Raw genomic sequence first — 19387 nt, forward strand, 5'->3', positions numbered from 1 at the left:
CTTTGCTTCTGTTAGAACGGCCGTGTGTAACCACAATGTAAGGAACAGGATAGGAAAGCAGTGCAAATGTGTTCACTGCCTTGCTCCCTGATCCTGAGTCCCTCAACTTCTGTCTGTGTCCCATCCTTTTTCTCTTCTGTTTAAAGGCAAGTACCCCACTGCTGGGATTATCTCCTACCACATGTGCACTCAGTGCACAGTAAAGTCCTGATCTCAGGAACCATTGAATGGCACAGGCAAAATGATCCAGAGCAAAACTTTCAATTTCTTTCTGAAACCATATGTTTTGGTGATGATGAAAATATGTCAAAGGCTAAGTTTGCACATGGAGTCACACTGAATCCAAAGCAAATACTCAAAGACCAAACATATTACTTCCTTTCCCTTGCTGCAGAGCCGTGAGATTCTCTTCTCTTCATACACGGTTTTTACAGGGATTTGATTGCAGCTGAACTTTTTTCTCTTTTGCTATAGGCTGGATCTACTTCTCTTTTCACTAAAGAACAATTCCAAAGACTGTTACAAGGGATGAAACAAGGCACCAAACTAAAAAGAAACACAGTTATCAGTTGCATTTTGTGAGCTGGCAGGCTCTGAAAACAACATGTATTTTTTACAGATGAGGTAGATGCAAGAACTTGTTTTAAGAAGGGTTAGGATTTTGATAGAAATCTTAGAGTCCTAGAGCACTCTCCCTGTCAAGTGCTAAATATCTTTGATAAATATGGAGTGCAATGTGGTACACAGATGACAGAGCAGGCGCTTAGAAAGTACAAAACAAAACAAAAAATCCTAACCCTTGGACAGTGAGATTAAGCAGATAGGATGATACTACACAGAACTCTGAAGACACCACATGTGCAGACATGCACTAAATCACAGCCTTTTATAAAGCCATGCAGGCTGCCATTTCAGAACTATCATCAGCTCTGGTGAATGTGATGGACTATCTGGTGAGTGGGTGCAGTGCCACACCAACAGCTGGGTATGAAAGTAACCAGGCAGGAGATTGCACAGGAGCTTCAGGATGGGCTCACTCAGGTTGCAGGTGAGACACAGGAACAGAGAAACTTCCATGTTGTTTCTGTGGTTTCTGTCTTTTGCTATCAGCACATGATTTGCATGCCTCTCTAGGGCTGGATTACTACTAAAAAGTTATAAACCAGCTCTTGTGCATGCAGAAAGTGGGATCTTTAAACTCCAACTTCTGTCAGAGCTTCAGGAAAAAATGCTGAATGGATGGAGAGACAAAAGTGTGCATGAATGTCTTCTTGTTTCATCAGTGTGAAGCCCCTCTGGAGTCAGGAGAGGTCTGGGTGCTTCAGTCAGCCCAGCACGGTCTGCACTGAGCAGGTATGGAGGGCACTTCTTCCTCAGGGAAGTTATTTTGCAGGCAAATCGCCCTGACAACCAGCGCATTCTGTGTGGTCACAGTGTGACCAAGAGATTTTCTTTTAGTGGGTAAAGTTTGTTCTAGTGGCTTTGGCTTCTCAAATTGAAAGCAACTTGCTTGAGAAGCAATCTGTTTATTTAATCATTTGCCACACAGTATGCATAGCTGTCAGATGACAAAAATCGGCCTTACACTGTCAGCCAAAACTGACCTCTTTGCAAATAATTATTTTTTATCTTCCTTCATCTTTAAGGAATTAAGTTCTCCTCGATATAAGACCTTCCTCTCTCAAGGTTCCTTAGATGAGATGCACTGCAGCTTTACAGTTGTTTGTGTTTGTCTATTATTTATATTATTTTTGTTTCAAGGCACCAGGTCAAACTCTGTCCTCACTTAGTCTCGTGCAACCGCAGAGACTTCAGTGTGGCTGCAATCGAGGATGGAATCTGACCCATTGTGTTTGTTTTTAGTAGGAATATGCATGACTTAATGTTGCCTTCTCCTTTATTTTAATCTCCCGGGGCAGTCTGAAGAATCAGATGTTGAATCTCCAGAGATTTCTCCCTAGTGAAACATTTTAAATATGTCAGGAAAAATGTTTTGTCAGTTCCAGCTTGTTGATGCACCCCAGCCAGCTGGCTGAGCAGGCTCAACCACTACACACTGCCATACAAACTGGGAGGTTGGAGCTGGGCACATGAAGACAGGATGGTGGGGCCATGTCCTAGAGCAGACTGGATGGATTTCGTGTAATGTACTAGGTGATGTGCTCGGTCTTCTGAGGAAACAGGAGGCTACACACTGGCTATCACACAGAACTTCATTTAACTGATAAAGTAGAGAGGAGTTGGAGTTAAGGTTTATCCCTATGCTTTCACCATCCTTGACTATGTTCTGCCCTGCCCTTTCTACCAAAATCATCAGACATGGTGCACCTCTGAAGATGGAGGAGCTGGAGGCCCTTCCTTGCCAACCGCCAGATCTGCTAATACTCACTGAAGGTTTCCATGCAGAAGAAAATGATTCCCCATCAACATGAGGACTTCAGAAATGGTCATTCATGAAGATCTGATATATATTTAAACATTTTTGAAAATAAAAATAGTTATTGATTTTTTATGTAATTAATCAGTAGAACTAAGGATAAACTGGCCTTTTTCTTTCCTTTACAAAACTGAACCAGATTCTACAAATCATCTGAAAAGTTGCCATTTATCTCTGATCCACCAAGAGATTTCCTAAAAAAGGTGGATTTTCATTTTTTACATTATGCATATTAAAATACCAAAAGAAACATGGTAGTTACGGCCACCATTGTGGCCAAGTTAAGAACATCCCTTTGGTTGGGGACTGCTTGGAAAGACATGCATTTTGAAACCACCAGTTTTGTGTTCACACATGGCTGTGTGGAAGAGGAGCATCTTGCTACTGGTGCAACTAGAGGCCACTGGGGTGTTTAACAAATCAGAAGGAAAGTGTGTGTCAAAACAATCATCTTCCAGAGGCACAAGTTCCTCCCTGAGAAAGCACGAATTTGTGAGCAGAAGCCTTACATGTTAATGGGATTTTTAATATTAGAGGTTGTCTTATGAAAGCACAGCATAACTGTTCCACTGAAGGTTATATTTTCATGGCACTTCAAGTGCTTAGTTCTGCATATTGCCCTTGCCTTGGATCATAGCCTTAAAGACCAAAACGATATCATAGGTGCCTTAGTGCAAAATGAACAGGGAAAACAACCAAAGCATAGGAGCAGACACAAAGCAATACACAAAGAGACAAACGATACAAAGCAGAACCAGATTTAGACATCAGAGGTCAACCCACAAAATATTGTGAAGGGTGAACATGTGAAAAAGAAAATTCTTCCAAGGAAATTAGTCACAAAATGGTTACTGAGAAAGCTGCAGGGCTCCCTCATATGGGCTTGTTTTGCAATATGTACCCCTTGCTTTCCTACATTTGGCTTTGGCACACACAGGACTCATGGTAAGAAAGCAGTCACAAACCACTAGTTTGTTGGGATATGTTTACCTATGAAAATTTTAATTCAACTCTAATTTTAATGAAGGCTTGTCATAGAAGTCAAGAGGGTTCATTATAACTGAAAACAGATGTAGCAAAAATAAAAAAGCAAAGTTTTGTTTCGACCTTACTTTTCTGACTGTTATTTCACTTAACAAGAGATACACCAAAATGCCTTACAGAATTAGAATCTACAAGACCAACAGAAGATGGTGAGAATAGCAGAAAAAAAAAGGAGAGAGAGATACACTGAATGAGGGATGCAATTAGGAAACATGTTTCTTCCAACTAACCGATCCCAATTGCTGCAATGTTCTATAGCCAGTAAAATAAACTTCAGTTTATGATCAACATTTTGATGTCTACTCCTAAAATGCAAACCCTGCCTTGTAGATCATTAATGGAAAGAAGTTTAAAGAGCACCTGTTCTGGACCATTGGAGTAAATGTCATATTTTACACTGGCTTCTAAAAATTACAATGCAATATTGGTTTAATTAATTTCAGGGCTCAAAATCCACAGCACCTTCTCACTGGCTGACTGTTGTAGATTCTTCATAGTTCTCAGGTGGTCCCTGCTGACTTATGCTCATGGTTGTCACTGCTAGTGTGAACACTGACAAGGACCTGGAAAGAAGAAATGCTTTGTTTTCCCGTAGAAAATAACAGTGGGCTTCAGTTAGGCGTATTAGTAAGTGTGATGTGATATTCAAAATTAAGCACCCAAAAGGATCCTTATTTCTGCAAACAAAGAAGTCATATGGCTCATCCTTAATGTAAATGAGAGGTCTCTTCCAGGTCTTTCCTTTCATGTCCTTACCATAATTTTTATATGCCTCTAGACATTTCCAGTTTCTCCTAATCTAACCTAAGCTTGCTATGTTTTAGTCTCTATTTTTAGTATGAGATTTATACAAGTTTCAGCCAAGACTCAGCTCCCAAAGTCCACGTCAAAGCTAGGCACGAACTGTCAGAAGGACTCTGAAAGCCAAGTCTCCTCTGGGTGCCCAGGTCTCAGAACACATCCCAGATGCGGACCCTGCCCCTGGTCATTTCTTGCTGGCTGGCCTTTATTCAGGAAAGCTTCAGCCCTCATGACTGAAACAAAACATCCTTGAGGAACTTATGAATAAGTCCATTTGCTTCCTGCCTCAAACACTTCTAAAACATTAACCTGAAGCGTAAACGTTTCTGCCTTTCATTTCCTTGGGGATGACAGGAGAGAGAGACTGAGACTGATTGCAAAAGCTGTAGTGCTTGTCTGAAGTTTTTAGCCTGACTCTGGTCAGGCCCCAGGTGACCAGCTAATGAAAATAATTCAAACTTTACCAAAACAAGAGCCATTTATAATGTGGAAATTCTAGACAGACAGCTCCACAAAACCCTGGGAACAAACACAGAGATAAATCTTTGCAAGAAAAAACACCCCTACCTCACTACTCACAAGGTCAATTCTAAAATAGAATTGTGGGACACAGTCCCCACATGTAGTAGAAAATTTGTTAGTATTAGGTCTTTTTTAAACGCGCCTATACCTGTACTCTTGTTCCCCTGGAGTAACAAAGTATGAGGAAACGTTTGGCTTTGCTATATATTACAAAGGCTTTTGAAATCCATGCCTTTTAAATAGGTAGACTTTGGGATTATTCTTAAGAGCAGTTGCTATAACTGCAAATGAGAGAGGAAGAAATGAACCATGGAAAACGGGTATAAAAGCCCTGATTTCAAATAAACACAGCACAGCCATGAAACAAGACACAGAACATTATGAGGAACATGCATGAAGGAGGAAATCAGCTGGGGCTCTCCAGTGACAGAACTGGAAGCTTTCAGATGTCAAAAACCTCCCAGAAACAGGAAAAAGGATGACTTGCATGCTGTGGCACATAGGCTGTGCAAGCCTGGAGCAAGCCAGCACCAATGAAGCACAGCTGGAGGTGACCAGTGAAAGGCAGCCACAGCATCCTGGGGAAAGTGTGTGTCGGGTGTCCTGGCCTTGATGGTAAGTATCCTCCTCCTGCACTCCAAGCTGTGCAGCCCAGCCCTGTCCTACCCAAAGGGCTGCACATCCCATGCCCTGTCACCCCTCCTGTGCCAGGGGGAGCTTCCCACTTGCAGAGCCAGGCCATAGGGTGGGCTTGGGGTAGGCAGGGACTTCCTAGCCAAAAAGCCTACAGTTGTGATTAAAGTGCTCATTAACTCTCTAAAGCTCAGGACCATCCTCAAGGCATGCTTGAAGACCAAGCAATGGGGAACAATTGGAATCAGTCTCCAAGTTGTTCTGAGATCATCCCAAATACTGCACAAAATGGTATAAAGACTCTTCTTCCCAGTTAAGTCTACTTAAAAGCCTCATTTAAGCCTTTATAATTTAGGGATTTCAACTACATTAGAACAAAGTGCTTATAATGTGAATTTTGTAAATAAAAAGTCGTTAGAGGTACACACTATGTAGCTATTTATTCTTTCTTTACAGTAGTGTAATGCATATTCAAAAACTATATAAAGGACTTAATATATATGTTCATCTTACCATTTTATAATACTTCATTTTATAATAGCTAACTTCTGTGCATTTGCCAAGAAGTCTGCCAAGACCCAAATTGCATTTCTGCTTCCTGTGGAAATATAGTAATTGGAAAATTGGCATTTTAGCAATTATTGTCTTCTGAGGCTTCTTACATATGTCCTAATAAAAAAGGTCATAAAAATTATTAAATGAGTTACATTAAATCATATCCTGATCCCACATACTGAACTCAATAGTTTTATCTCAGTGTTTAGTCCCAATGAAAAATAGTGTTTCCCATGCTTGCTACTTTATAGGGTTAGAGTTGAGTAAAAGGCCTCTCTTACTATGTGTCTGTTATCTGATTGAGCAACATGTGCACAGGACACTGTATTAAGGTTATGGAAAGAAGTATTTTAAAGGTATTTATTATTTCCACAATTATGGAAAGAGAATATTATATAGAGTCTCAAAATATCTTCATATCAAAGAAAACCCTCAGGATACAGTTGCTTCTTTCAATTTCTCACTGCAAGAAGAAAATTATTTCTGGAAGTGACAGAGAATTCTCAGTTTGATTAAAATTCCTAAATAGTGATTTCTACATCATGTTATGTGGTGATGTACAAAAGTAACACGATGTGTTACTGCCAACATCATCGCTTGAAAACAGTTTTCAAAACATCTATGAAATCACTGATGGAGGTCAGATCTATGGTTTTGTTTCCAGGTGTCAAACATTATTTTGATGAGATTCATTTCAGTACATTATTGAAACTGTCATGAATTAGCAAAATGAAATGAAAAGAGAAGTAAAACTTCTGAGAGTGTCTAAATGTATTTCTGCTGCTTTCTGGCTTCCCTGAGGACAGCTGTCAAGAAGACATCACAAGTATAGGAATTCAGGAAAAACACTCAAAGAATTCTGGTGTCTGTGATTGAGGGAAGAAATCTGTTAAGCTAAAAAAATTGCTAAACTGGCCAAAAGATTTTGGAGGAAATTGTGTCAATCTGTCACTTTTTCAGTAGAAGTGGTCTCGTTTCTAAATTGCAAGGTAACACATTATAGTTGTGTGCTGTGGTTAGTACCAATCATCTTGGGCCATATCATTTTTGTGATAAAAACTCATATGAAATATAAAAACTGAAAAAATTATCCACAAAGATCTATAGTTGAACACGTACTACTAGGCTCCAAATCAGAAAATGATTGGAGAACCAGCATCATACATTGTAACATTTACTACCAGTGTCTACTAACCGGCCTTCAGGTTTTGGGTGTAAACTCCCATAACCCCAACTTTAAAACTCCCAAACTGATATAATTGCCAGGCATTTCCTGCAGGCAAGATATTGACGTCACAGTGATGATGGGTGGGTTTCCCTCTGGGAAACACTGAGGTTAGTATGCTGACGACCATCAACTCAGAACAAATCTGGGAAGCTGGTGGGAAGTGTTAACTCTCCAAAGGAAGTCCTTTCCCTGGGTGACCATGACCCCCTCCTGCATCGCTACAGCTGCAGTAGCACCCATGGGTGACCACATAGCTCCCCTGAAAAAAACGTGTAGGTAATCTTCATGGTCTGAATGGGGTCAAGCAAAAGGAAACACCGTTTTACTTTTAGTCTACAAGCACTTCAGTCTTATTCAAAACACAACTCCAGGGAAGCTCGGGAGAGGCAAGTAGCTTCAACTCTTCCTCAATCAGCCCTGACAGTGACTTCAGATGCCGCCAGGGTATCCCATTATAAGCTTATCAGGTCGTTTTGATGACTAGATTGTCAGCTTTGCAATGATGGGCTGAAGTTATCTGAAAACATTATGCTGCGTTTATCTCATTTTCTGAACAACCGTGCTACAGAATTAAATCAACAGAGGCTAGAGTAAGTCTTCCAGTAATTCAGCAATCTGATAACTAGCTCAACAAAGAATCAACATTCCCTTCAATAGTGTCTCCATGCCCTTGAGACTCAATAGCCTGGCATCCAAGTTACAAGATGATCACACAGTACAAGGAAAAACTTGTGTCTATTTATCTACTCTATTTATATGTTTTTTCTAATAAATCTCTTGAGAAATAAACATTTGCAGTGAAATTTTGATGGACAAGCTTAAGGATAACAATTGTTTTTCAAATGACTTGTGAACAATTTCCAGAAAACTAGCCTTTTCACAGACGAGTTGTTGAAATAAGAAGGGGCCCAGACAGGAACTTCATAAAGTATTCAATTCATCAAGACCGAGTCACTCAGTTACAGTCTGAAGTGAAAATTAAGGTACAGAAAGATAGATTCAAATAACATTTAACATTTGGCTTCATTTCAGAGGAACAAGCATGCTGCAGTTGAGTCAAGCTGGAAGTTTTCGCTGTTCCCATGCGCTGTAGGTTTTAAAGAATGAGTGCCTTGGCATTTTGTATAGGTCAAGCTAAGTGGTATCATAGGTTAAGTTCTGGCATTCAATCTTAATGCCCTCATGTTTGTACTTTACAGCCAGGTTTTGAACATCACTTGAAAAATTGTCTACATCCGAACAAAGAGTGAACGCTGCACAGGGCCCCTCCAAGAGTTTTCTCCTCTCTCTGCTCTGTTTTCTGAGTCAGAGAAATGCCATTTCAAAGGAGCAAGGAAACTATTAAGTACTCTCTGCACTTGGAAGGCAGGCTGACTTTTTAAATTGTTTGGGTTGAAATGTGGCATGTCAGGAAATATAATATTTTGATTAGAATATTAATTAATGATATAGGTGTTAGTGTGGCACATGCAGACTGACTGGGAAGTAGGGTCCTTACTGTTCCTTATAAAATCTCTTCTAAGTTTTTTATTTAGTTTAACTGTAACAGCAAAGGCTCATCATTCTTACTAACTCTTTGTGTCTCAGAGTTTGCATTAATCACCTCCTAGGAAAGCAACTGCTTTCAGTCGTGTGGGTTGTGTGTCTCAGCTTTCCTTCCTCAGTGTGCTCTAGTAGTCTCCAGCACTGTTTATGTTTGCTACAGCATAATCGCTTCGCAGATCTCCAATAGAGATATTGTTCAGACCCAGATGATCCAAAGTCATCAGTTAGGAATTTAAATAAAACGCCTCGGTTTTGGAATTCAGTGCAGGTTTAATTGAACAAGACCAAGAACTCTACAAAAGAAAGTTAAGCAGAAAGCATAAACTGAACTGAGTTAGATTTTCTGAGTAACACTACGTGTAGTGGGTGTGCTCAAAAACTTCCTTCTGGATTTACAGACTTCAAAGAATTTCAAGAAATCCCCTATTCTTAAAAGGAGCAATTCTGCTACTTGCCAATATTCCCTCCCAGCACCACAAGGAATGGTTTATGCGCCCTTGCTACTTGAGCAAACAAAAGACTTCCTTAGCTGAGCCACGCTACAAGACCTGGTGTTAGCATGATTAATCCCCTAGTTGCTTTTCAGCTGGGAGAGAGAATCTGCCCTAATCAGTGCTGTCAGCAGATGTATCTCACATGTATTGCAGAGCACGAGGCTGCATCCTGCTTGTGTCACTTGTATAAAAGAAACTGGATCTCTGATGGGGACAAGTGGCTTATGAGCACATATACTCTACCAGTACTGTTTGACTCTCGGGAGGGCTGGCCAACCAGTTTTGGTTGTTCAATGGCAGTTAGAGAGGGGGAGAAATTATATTTGGTCAAACCAAAAGTGGAACTTTTTGGTGTGTCCAGTAAAACAAATTTAATTTCTAAACAAGCCAATGACATTTGATTCAGATTTCAGGCACTCTTAAGGAAAAGGAAAGGGAACATGGAAACAAGGGACTAGAAGATCTGAGAGCTGTTCATTAATAGAAAAGAGTGATCCCCTAATAATCTAAGGCCCCTTGGTTAGAGCACTCATCTGCAGTACTGGAAATACACTATTTCCCTGCCACCTGCCCAGGAGCAGGGGTGAAACCCTCTGGTATGAGCATCCTTACCGCCAGGCTGTAAGGCCCCTGTCACTTTATAGCTATGGCCAAAGAACACTTTTTCTCCATTTGGAAGAGTTTAAATATATGGAAGCTAAAGCCACTCTATTTTTGAAAAATCACTACCACAGACAGGCTCACTGTGTTCTGAGTTCACCCATTTTCTAAATTTGCCTTTGTTTTCCAGACCATCCTTGGGCAAACAAGTCATTAATACCATATTTAAGATCTTTCTTCATAGAATCATAGAATGTTTTGGCTTGGAAGGGACCTTAAAGATTATCTAGGTCAGGGACACCTTCCACTAGACCAGGTTGCTCAAAGTCCCATCCAAACTGCCCTTGAACACTTCCGGGGATGGGGCATCCACAACTTCTCTGAACAGCCTGCTCAAGTGCCTCACCACACTTATGGTGAAGAATTTGCTTCTTACATCTAATCTAATCTAAATCTACCGTCTTTCAGTTTAAAGCCATTACCCCTTGTCCTGTCACTACACACTCTTGTAAAAAGTCCATCTCCAGTTTCTATGTAAGTCCCCTTCAGGTACTGAAGGCTGCTGTAAGGTGTCCCTGGAGCCTTCTCTGGTCCAGGCTGAAAAACCCCAATTCTCTCAGCCTGTCTTCATTGGAGAGGTGCTTCAGCCCTCTGATCATCTTTGTGACCCTCCTCTGGACTTGGTCCAACAGATCACAGAATCACAGAATATTAGGGATCGGAAGGGACCTCAAAAGATCACCTAGTCTAATCGCCCTGCCAGAGCAGGAGCACCTAGATGAGGCTACACAGGAATGTGTCCAGACAAGTTTTGAATATCCCCAGAGAAGGAGACTCCACAACCTCCATGGGCAGCCTGTTCCGGTGTTCTCTCACCTTCAATGAGAAGAAGTTTCTTCTCAAATTTAAGTGGAACCCCTTGTGTTCCAGTTTGAACCCATTACTCCTTGTCGTATCATTGGTTGTCACCGAGAAGAGCCTGGCTCCATCCTTGTGACACACACCCTTTATGTATTTCTAAACATTAATGAGGTCACCTCTCAGTCTCCTCCAAGCTGAAGAGACCCAGCTCACTCAGCCTTTCCTCATGAGGAGGCGCTCTATTTCCTTAATCATCTTTGTTGCCCTGCGCTGAACTCTCTCCAGCAGTTCCCTGTCCTTCTTGAACTGAGGGGCCCAGAACTGGACACAGTATTCCAGATGTGGTCTCACCATGTGATCCATGTCCTTTTTATGGTGGGGGTCCCAAAGCTGTACTACTACTCCAGGTGCGGTCTGAGAAGAGTGGAGTAGAGGGGGAGAATCATCTCCCTCAACCTACTAGCCATGCTTCTTTTGATGCAGTCCAGAATATGGCTGGCTTTCTGAGTGGCAAGTGTACATTACTGGGTCATGTTGAGCTTCTCATCAACCAAAATCCACAGATATTTCTCCTCTGGGCAGCTCTCAATCCATTCTATGCCCAACCCGTATTTGTGCTTGCAATTTCCCTGACCCGTATACAGGACCTTGCACTTGGTCTTTTTGAACTTCATGAGGTTTGCACAGGCCCACCTCTCAAGCCTGTCAAGACCCTTCTGGATGGCATCCCCTCCCTCCAGCATGTTGACTGCATCACTCAGCTTGGTGTCATTGGCAAACATGCTGTGGGTGCACTGGATCCCATTGTCCATGTTTCAGTAAAGATGCTGAGCGGCACCAGTTTCAATTCTGACTCCTGAGGAGTGCCACTCGTCAATGGTCTTCACCTGAACATTGAGCCTTTGACAGCAACTCTTTCAGTGTGACCATGGAGCCAATTCCTTATCCACTGAGTCGTGCATCTGTCAAATCCATGTATCTCCAATTTAGAGTCAAAGACGTCATGCAGGATGGTGTCAAATGCTTTGGACCTGTCCAGGTAGAGGACATCAGATGCTCTTTCCTTATACACCAAAGCTCTAATCCCATTATAGAATGCCACCAAATTTATCAGGCATGAATTGCCCTGAATGAAACCATGCTGGTTGTCACCAGTCACATCCTTATTTTCCATGTGCCTTAGCGCAGTTCCCAGGAGGATCTCCTCCATGATCTTGCTGGGCACAGAGGGGAGACTGACTGGTCTTTTTAACGGACTGGACTTTCTCTCTTTTTAATGGACTGGATTTTCTCCCTTTTTAATTAACTGGTATAAAAACCTGTTGCTCTTTCATATTTCTAAAATATCTGAAAAATTAGAATGTTCTACTTTAATCATAATGACACGACACATGTCTTGATAATCTTTTGCCTCAGCTTCTCCAACTTCTGCTATTTTAGCCCTTGCATCTCATCACACTTTCTTCTGGTGTGTACAAAACACTGCTAAATCCAATTTACTCTCATAAAATTCAAGCCCTTGTCACTTCTCTTTTTCAAACACCTTCAGCAGATTTTGGCAAATTCCTATATCACATGTGAGGTTTTTATCAAAAACTTCTTCACGTTTCCTGATTCTCAGGCCAATTCACTACCTGACTCATCCATATTTAAACATTCTTCTCCTCTTCTCTTCTCTTCTCTTCTCTTCTCTTCTCTTCTCTTCTCTTCTCTTCTCTTCTCTTCTCTTCTCTTCTCTTCTCTTCTCTTCTCTTCTCTTCTCTTCTCTTCTCTTCTCTCTTCTCTTCTCTTCTCTTCTCTTCTCTTCTCTTCTCTTCTCTTCTCTTCTCTTCTCTTCTCTTCTCTTCTCTTCTCTTCTCTTCTCCTCCTCTCCTCTCCTCTCCTCTCCTCTCCTCTCCTCTCCTCTCCTCTCCTCTCCTCTCCTCTCCTCTCCTCTCCTCTCCTCTCCTCTCCTCTCCTCTCCTCTCCTCTCCTCTCCTCTCCTCTCCTCTCCTCTCCTCTCCTCTCCTCTCCTCTCCTCTCCTCTCCTCTCCTCTCCTCTCCTCTCCTCTCCTCTCCTCTCCTCTCCTCTCCTCTCCTCTCCTCTCTCCTTTCTCCTCTCCTCTCCTCTCTCCTTTCTCCTCTCCTTTCTCCTCTCCTTTCTCCTCTCCTTTCTCCTCTCCTTTCTCCTCTCCTCTCCTCTCCTCTCCTCTCCTCTCCTCTCCTCTCCTCTCCTCTCCTCTCCTCTCCTCTCTCCTCTCCTTTCTCCTCTCCTCTCCTTTCTCCTCTCCTTTCTCCTCTCCTTTCTCCTCTCCTTTCTCCTCTCCTCTCCTTTCTCCTCTCCTCTCTCCTCTCCTCTCTCCTCTCCTCTCTCCTCTCCTCTCTCCTCTCCTCTCTCCTCTCCTCTCTCCTCTCCTCTCTCCTCTCCTCTCTCCTCTCCTCTCTCCTCTCCTCTCTCCTCTCCTTTCTCCTCTCCTTTCTCCTCTCCTTTCTCCTCTCCTTTCTCCTCTCCTTTCTCCTCTCCTTTCTCCTCTCCTTTCTCCTCTCCTTTCTCCTCTCCTTTCTCCTCTCCTTTCTCCTCTCCTTTCTCCTCTCCTTTCTCCTCTCCTTTCTCCTCTCCTTTCTCCTCTCCTTTCTCCTCTCCTTTCTCCTCTCCTTTCTCCTCTCCTTTCTCCTCTCCTCTCCTCTCCTCTCCTCTCCTCTCCTCTCCTCTCCTCTCCTCTCCTCTCCTCTCCTCTCCTCTCCTCTCCTCTCCTCTCCTCTCCTCTCCTCTCCTCTCCTCTCCTCTCCTCTCTTTACTATTTTTTCTATAAAAGTCTTGCCTTCTTGCTTTTCCTTTCTGGTCAAATGACTACATTTTCTTCATTCCAACCCTTTCTTCCAAGGAGTTTCTTGCAGTAAGCCCTTAAGTGGTGTTCAGCTAAAACTTTCATTGTCTGGTAGACTTATACTATATTAGTTATGTTTTACAGACAAATGCTAAATACGTTGTAAGCACCAGGAAATTATACTTGCCAATACTGTTTGTGGAAAATGCACTTGGGAGGAGTCAGCCTGAACTACACCTTGGATATTTATGATGAAAAAGTATAAATAAATTTTTTACCTCAGCCACAGGAACTGCATCAGAGATTAAGGGAGAGGGGGATTGTGTGTGCATGTCTTCCTGGTTCAAAGTCTGATCTTTCCCCATTTTGGTCAATGGAAGCTTCACCATTAGCCCCAGTGTGCCCAAGACCAAACCCATTAAGGGGCTGCAGCAAAGTCAAATAGATCTCAGATCCTGAAAGCCCGCAATGCAAAATACAAAGCAGGATCCAGGTACTTATGATCAAAGAACTTAAGTATGCAAGGAGCTTCCTCCAGCACAGTGTGAAACATATAATTCCTTAAGCAGAAATTATTATTCCTGAGTTGGATAATTAAAAAAATACTCTTTCTACAGCAGTATTGTTTCCAGTAGGAATTTGCAAACAGTAGTTTGAATACATCTGTTTGGATAAAATGATGTGCTATTGATTCCTAGAAAATCCCACCGATTATAGATTTTGAACAGCTTTGCTTGGCTTGTAAACCCAGTAAGTTTTACTTAATTTACACCAGTTTAGTTGTCATTCTTCCAACCTCCCTTGTTGTTTTAGTACCCATTGAAATGAATGACTTTCTGCTACTTACAAGAGAGGAGGGGGAGCTAATGTGCATAATGGTGTCTCCCACTTCAGTATGTCTCAGTGCCAAATCAGTTCCCCAGGTAGTTTGAGCTGTGAAGGAGTCTTGAACTTTACCTGCAACTTCCCTCTGAAGAAGGCTGCCAAAGTAAGGCTGGCTGCAGCACTGTAAGTGATGTCCTGCACAATCAAGGCTTGGAGAGGAGAAGGCAACTCAGAAATTGTCCCTTGGAAAATCCTCAATGTCTATAAAGGACAGCATGCCTTGTTTACACACAGCATAAAAGAACTATAACAATGCACACGAAAAGCAGGAGGTCATAAAAATATAGGAGGGGACATGGCAGGGGGTGGACATAAGTACATTGTTTTTTCACCAGAGGTGCAAGGTAAACTAATTGAGTGGAATCGTTGAGATGTGATAGGACTGGTGCTAGGGCTCAGGTTTTCAGAAGAACATCTGTATACTCTCACATCTAATACTCAGTTGCACATAAGATGGTACTGCACAATGCCATTCCACACACAGTCCTGGGGAAGACTGATTCAGGTCAAACATGCCACTGAGAACATTTTTAAATGAGTCTAAATATTTCTATGTAGGTTTTATACCTTATTGATCATGGTTTCTTGAATATTTTTGTAGCAGGTTTTGCAATGTTGACAGTGGCTATTTGAGTGTTTTTAAATCTCTTTGGAATGTATTTGATGGGAAATACTCAAACATATAGAGACGTCTTTTAAATGTAACCCACTCCTTGAGAGAGGAAGATGTGGCCTGCATTGAGGTTAATGAACTGGCTGGCAGAGAAATCCATAAGACCAAATTTTAACCCATTTATTTTTTACTGAAGGTTATGTCCCTGAAGGCTGACTATGGAGAAATTCCCACCTCTCCCATTAAAATGTTCCCACTTACTGCTTTTCAACAGAAAGAATGCCAGAAAGGCCTTTTAGGCTAGAGAGTCCTGTCATGTTATTCCTACCATACCAACTAAAAATGTCTCCTTGAACTATTGCAGCTAGAAATATTGCCACATTATTTGTTGTTGAGTTTCTTCCAATAGAAACACCACAAAAATGTCTTTTCTTTGGGGTATTTAGACTATGAAATTCTTACAAATTGTATATATCAACATAACTCAAATTGGCACCAAGTATTTTGCTTTTTTAACATTACCAGTGTTTTGTGGCACATCTTCCCTTTCCATTTTGAGAATACATTGTCAGACTAGAGTTCCTGCTGGGAAGAAATTGTTGCCAGAATTCGTACTTGGTAGAAGATGAAGAAAATATAAATTATCAAAAAGTGCATAAAACATTACCTTTGCTTTAAAAGTAAGTCAAAATCCTATCTTTCCTAGAGAATTAGGTTGTCTGGTGTATTTAAGCAGGATAGACTGTCAGATGGATATATTTCTGGATGCTTTATTTGTACACATAGTTACATAGGTCTTGCAAATTCTGTTACTAGAGTTCGCACTGGTAGGAAAATCACTTCCATGTTTAATAGCTTCGTTTAGGATATCTTCTAATTCAGAATTATTTGTTTATATGAATGAACAGATGTGTCCTTCCTGTCTCCTTTCCAGTTTAATGTTTTGAAATAGTCAAAGGTTCACTTGAAATGTCAAATCAGGGAATGAATATCTCTGAAAATCTCTGCTTCATTGATGACACCACTGTTGGAGAGCAATTGAATTGAAAGGGAGGTGTCCTCTCTACATACATTATTACTTTCCAAAGGTTCTGTGAAAAAACCTTGGAGGGTCCAAAATTGGAGGGTAGCTAGCTAAGGTGAGAAAGTTTACAAACAAATGTATAGAGAGTCACCCTATGAGAATTCAAGCCCACAGTAATTTCCTTGGGCAAGATACGTATCAAGGTTTTGTCACATTGTGTGTATCTGTGCACTCTCTGAGGCTCACTAGGAGGTAAGGGTTTCCGAAAGTTGATTGGAGGAGCAATATTGATCATTTGTGATAAGATGGATGCAGGATTCCATCCAGTTTGGGAAAGTTTGGGTTCAGTCAGGAAACATCTGACTTACACTGCTTACCATAAGGGATCAAACCGGGCCAGAAGCCTGAAGTGCCTCCCCACCTTCCCAGCGTTGTGTTCAAATCTAAATCCTGAATCAATGTCATGGCTTGAAGCCTCCTCCAGATAGCAAATAATAACTATCCTTGCTTTGACTTCCAGGGTTGAAAGAACCGACCTATAAAGATGAGGAAACAATGCCTATAGTTTATTAAATACATTTCCATTTTGTGTTCAACACTATAAAAGCTTATCTGAGCACTAGCATTGTCTTTGTTTTCTTTTCAGTTCCCTTGAGTTGTTCAGTCAGATAACAGCTCCGCAGCATCTGAGGGTAGCAGCCCAGAAAGGTTGAGGCTTAAGAAGGAATTGTCAGACCTGATAACTGCACTACAGATTTTCAGTGAATGGTGTTTCAACAGACTTCAGAAGCACAGGGATGGCTGCTACCAAAGAGTCTCAGTGTCTGAAGACAGTTCCCGGGCTGAGCACCAGGACAGGCTCTGGGTTGGTCCTGAGAAATACCGACGTCAGGCTGAGTCCTTCTCTCCTCTGACTGATGCTGATTTTATAGTGGTGTGGCCACACTGAGTAGTGAGCACATCGTCATGACATAGAGGACATCAGAAATGGGTTGACAGGGTAAAGACAGAAGCAAGCAACATCTAGGTAGGGCTCTTTGCTTTGCCCTAAAATGTTGTGGCTGTTTTGTTTTGTTTTGTTTTGTTTTACAAAACTATTTGGCACTCCCCTGAGCTGTTGAGTAACTGGGTTAGAATTTTTTGTTTGTTTGCTTTAAACAAAATGGGATTGTCATTGTGCAATAGCATTGTTCTGGGATGCAGACAGCTTTTGCAGGCTGTCTGCAGCTTTGTATTTATAAAGTATCTGTGTTTTTGAAACAAAGGTCAGTGATCATGCTATCAGGTCATTCCTGTATCTGTGTCACTGCGGGATCAGAGCCTGCTGATAATTGGGCCATCAACTCCCCCACACTCCCACAGGCATCTTCGGTGCAGCCATCTGCAGGGCTACAGCGTAACTGCAGGTGAGCCCGTGTCCTCTCACCCTGTCCCAGCCACCCTGCAGATCAAGGTTTTCTTTCCCAGGTGTTCTCTGTCCAGACAGGCAGCAGAGCTTGATTTAGAGCCACTAGTAATCAGCACCTTGAGATGAATTAAAAGCAGGACTGTAAATCTTGACATGCTCTTTCATCCATGACTTTTTCGTTCTTAACATCAAAATAGATTGACATTCCTCTACCACATGGCAGGGTTGGGTCTTGTTTTACTGAGAAACTGAAGACTGCAGCCACAGTGCTTATGCTGTAAGGGTATAGTGTGTGGGAAGAGGCTGAGTGACATGTTGAATAGAGTACTGGCTTTGTTCCTCTGGGATCCAGGTTTTCAGTTGAATCTTGAGTCCTGTGTTAAATGAGTAGTCTCTGCTCCACTCCTGAGGGAATGGCAGTCTGCATTAGAAAACTGCGGTGCATAATTCAGCAGACTTGGTAGCTAAAAGCCAGGAACCAGATTCTCAGAGAAATTTAAATGTCTTCCTCCTGAACAGAGTATCTCTTCTGCTCCTCTGGGCTCAGGTCAGAAGCTGCCTGATGGGCATCTTGCCCATGGTGAAGCCAAGGACACTGGTGCCAGAGCTAGCCTCAACCACAAAATGTGGAGACAAGTCTCTGGCTGGTGCTGTCTTGTAGCAGTAATATAATTCTCCAACTTGAACCTGCTGACACTCCTTCCAGACAACACTAATACTAATCACAAATGAAATGTAGAACACTTTGGCCCAAAAAAGCCTTTATAATGCCTACCTTAAAAACTGTTGGACATGCAAGCCGTGTACTCTTGAGTTCAGTTCAAAAACTCCCAAACAGATACAATGCCTTGTGAATTTCAAACAGATCTTGTTTTTATGAAAGGAAATTATCCCACAACTGGTAACAGAATCTGGTGATTGATTTGTCTATTCATTTTAATCAGACAGAATTCTAGGGAAAAGACTCTGGAGCCACATGTCTGCCCAGGACCCTGACACTAATATGAGCTTTATGATGACACTACTAATGACCAAGGAACCTAGATGAAAAAAGAGAGAAGTCTCAAGACTGGATGCTGAACCCAAGCTCCTGGGAGGAGCAACCATCTTCAGCATAGTGTGCTGGCTGGATTCTATCTCAGCCCAGAATACCAATGCTTCAGATACAATCACAATGTACGGTATGGAAATTATGGAACAGAATAATAAGCACAAGGGGAAATGATAAGACAAAAGCTTACATTAAAAGGTGAGATGAATAGTAAAAAAGTTTTTTGGATCATATGAGCCATATCCCATGTTAACTCACTGGTGCTGGTGTAGTATCAGAAACGTGAGACAATTTTCACTATTTTAAGAACAGCTAAGGAATGGTCCATAGGTTGATCTTGTTATTTAACTATGAAGTATTCCACCAATGTCAATAGAGTTACTCAGCCTTCATGAATCTAGCCCAATGTTGTATGAATGCTGACATTTCAGCTCATTATTCGTAACAGTAAGCCAGATCCCACAACATGCAGTGTCTATTTACCGGTGGGAAACCAGCTGTAGCATTTGCTCTTCTGGGAAAAGGCTGTAAGAAACAAAAGGCACACAGTTCAAGGGCTGTAGTAAGAATGCAGAGGTTCATGTGTGTGCTACAGTGCAGTGTTATGAAGAGATCTGGAAACAGGTTTGGACAAAGAGTATCAAGACTATATCACCCATGGGTGACAATGGTGTTCTGACATGGGAACGCAGCTTCCAGGTCGAAGTCAATATCTCTGTGCTGCCCTATATAGATATGGCAGTTTGTCTGGAATCCTTATACAGAGCTGGGCTGCCTCATATAGACATGCTCAAGAAGGCCCTGTTTCTGTGAGGGGAAGACAAATATAAGGAGTACTTTCATTGAAATAGCTGTAAGTCTGGGTGACTTGTTAAGAGC

The sequence above is a fragment of the Patagioenas fasciata genome, chromosome 3, assembly GCF_037038585.1.
Source record: "Patagioenas fasciata isolate bPatFas1 chromosome 3, bPatFas1.hap1, whole genome shotgun sequence".
NCBI classification, from domain to species: Eukaryota; Metazoa; Chordata; class Aves; order Columbiformes; family Columbidae; genus Patagioenas; species Patagioenas fasciata.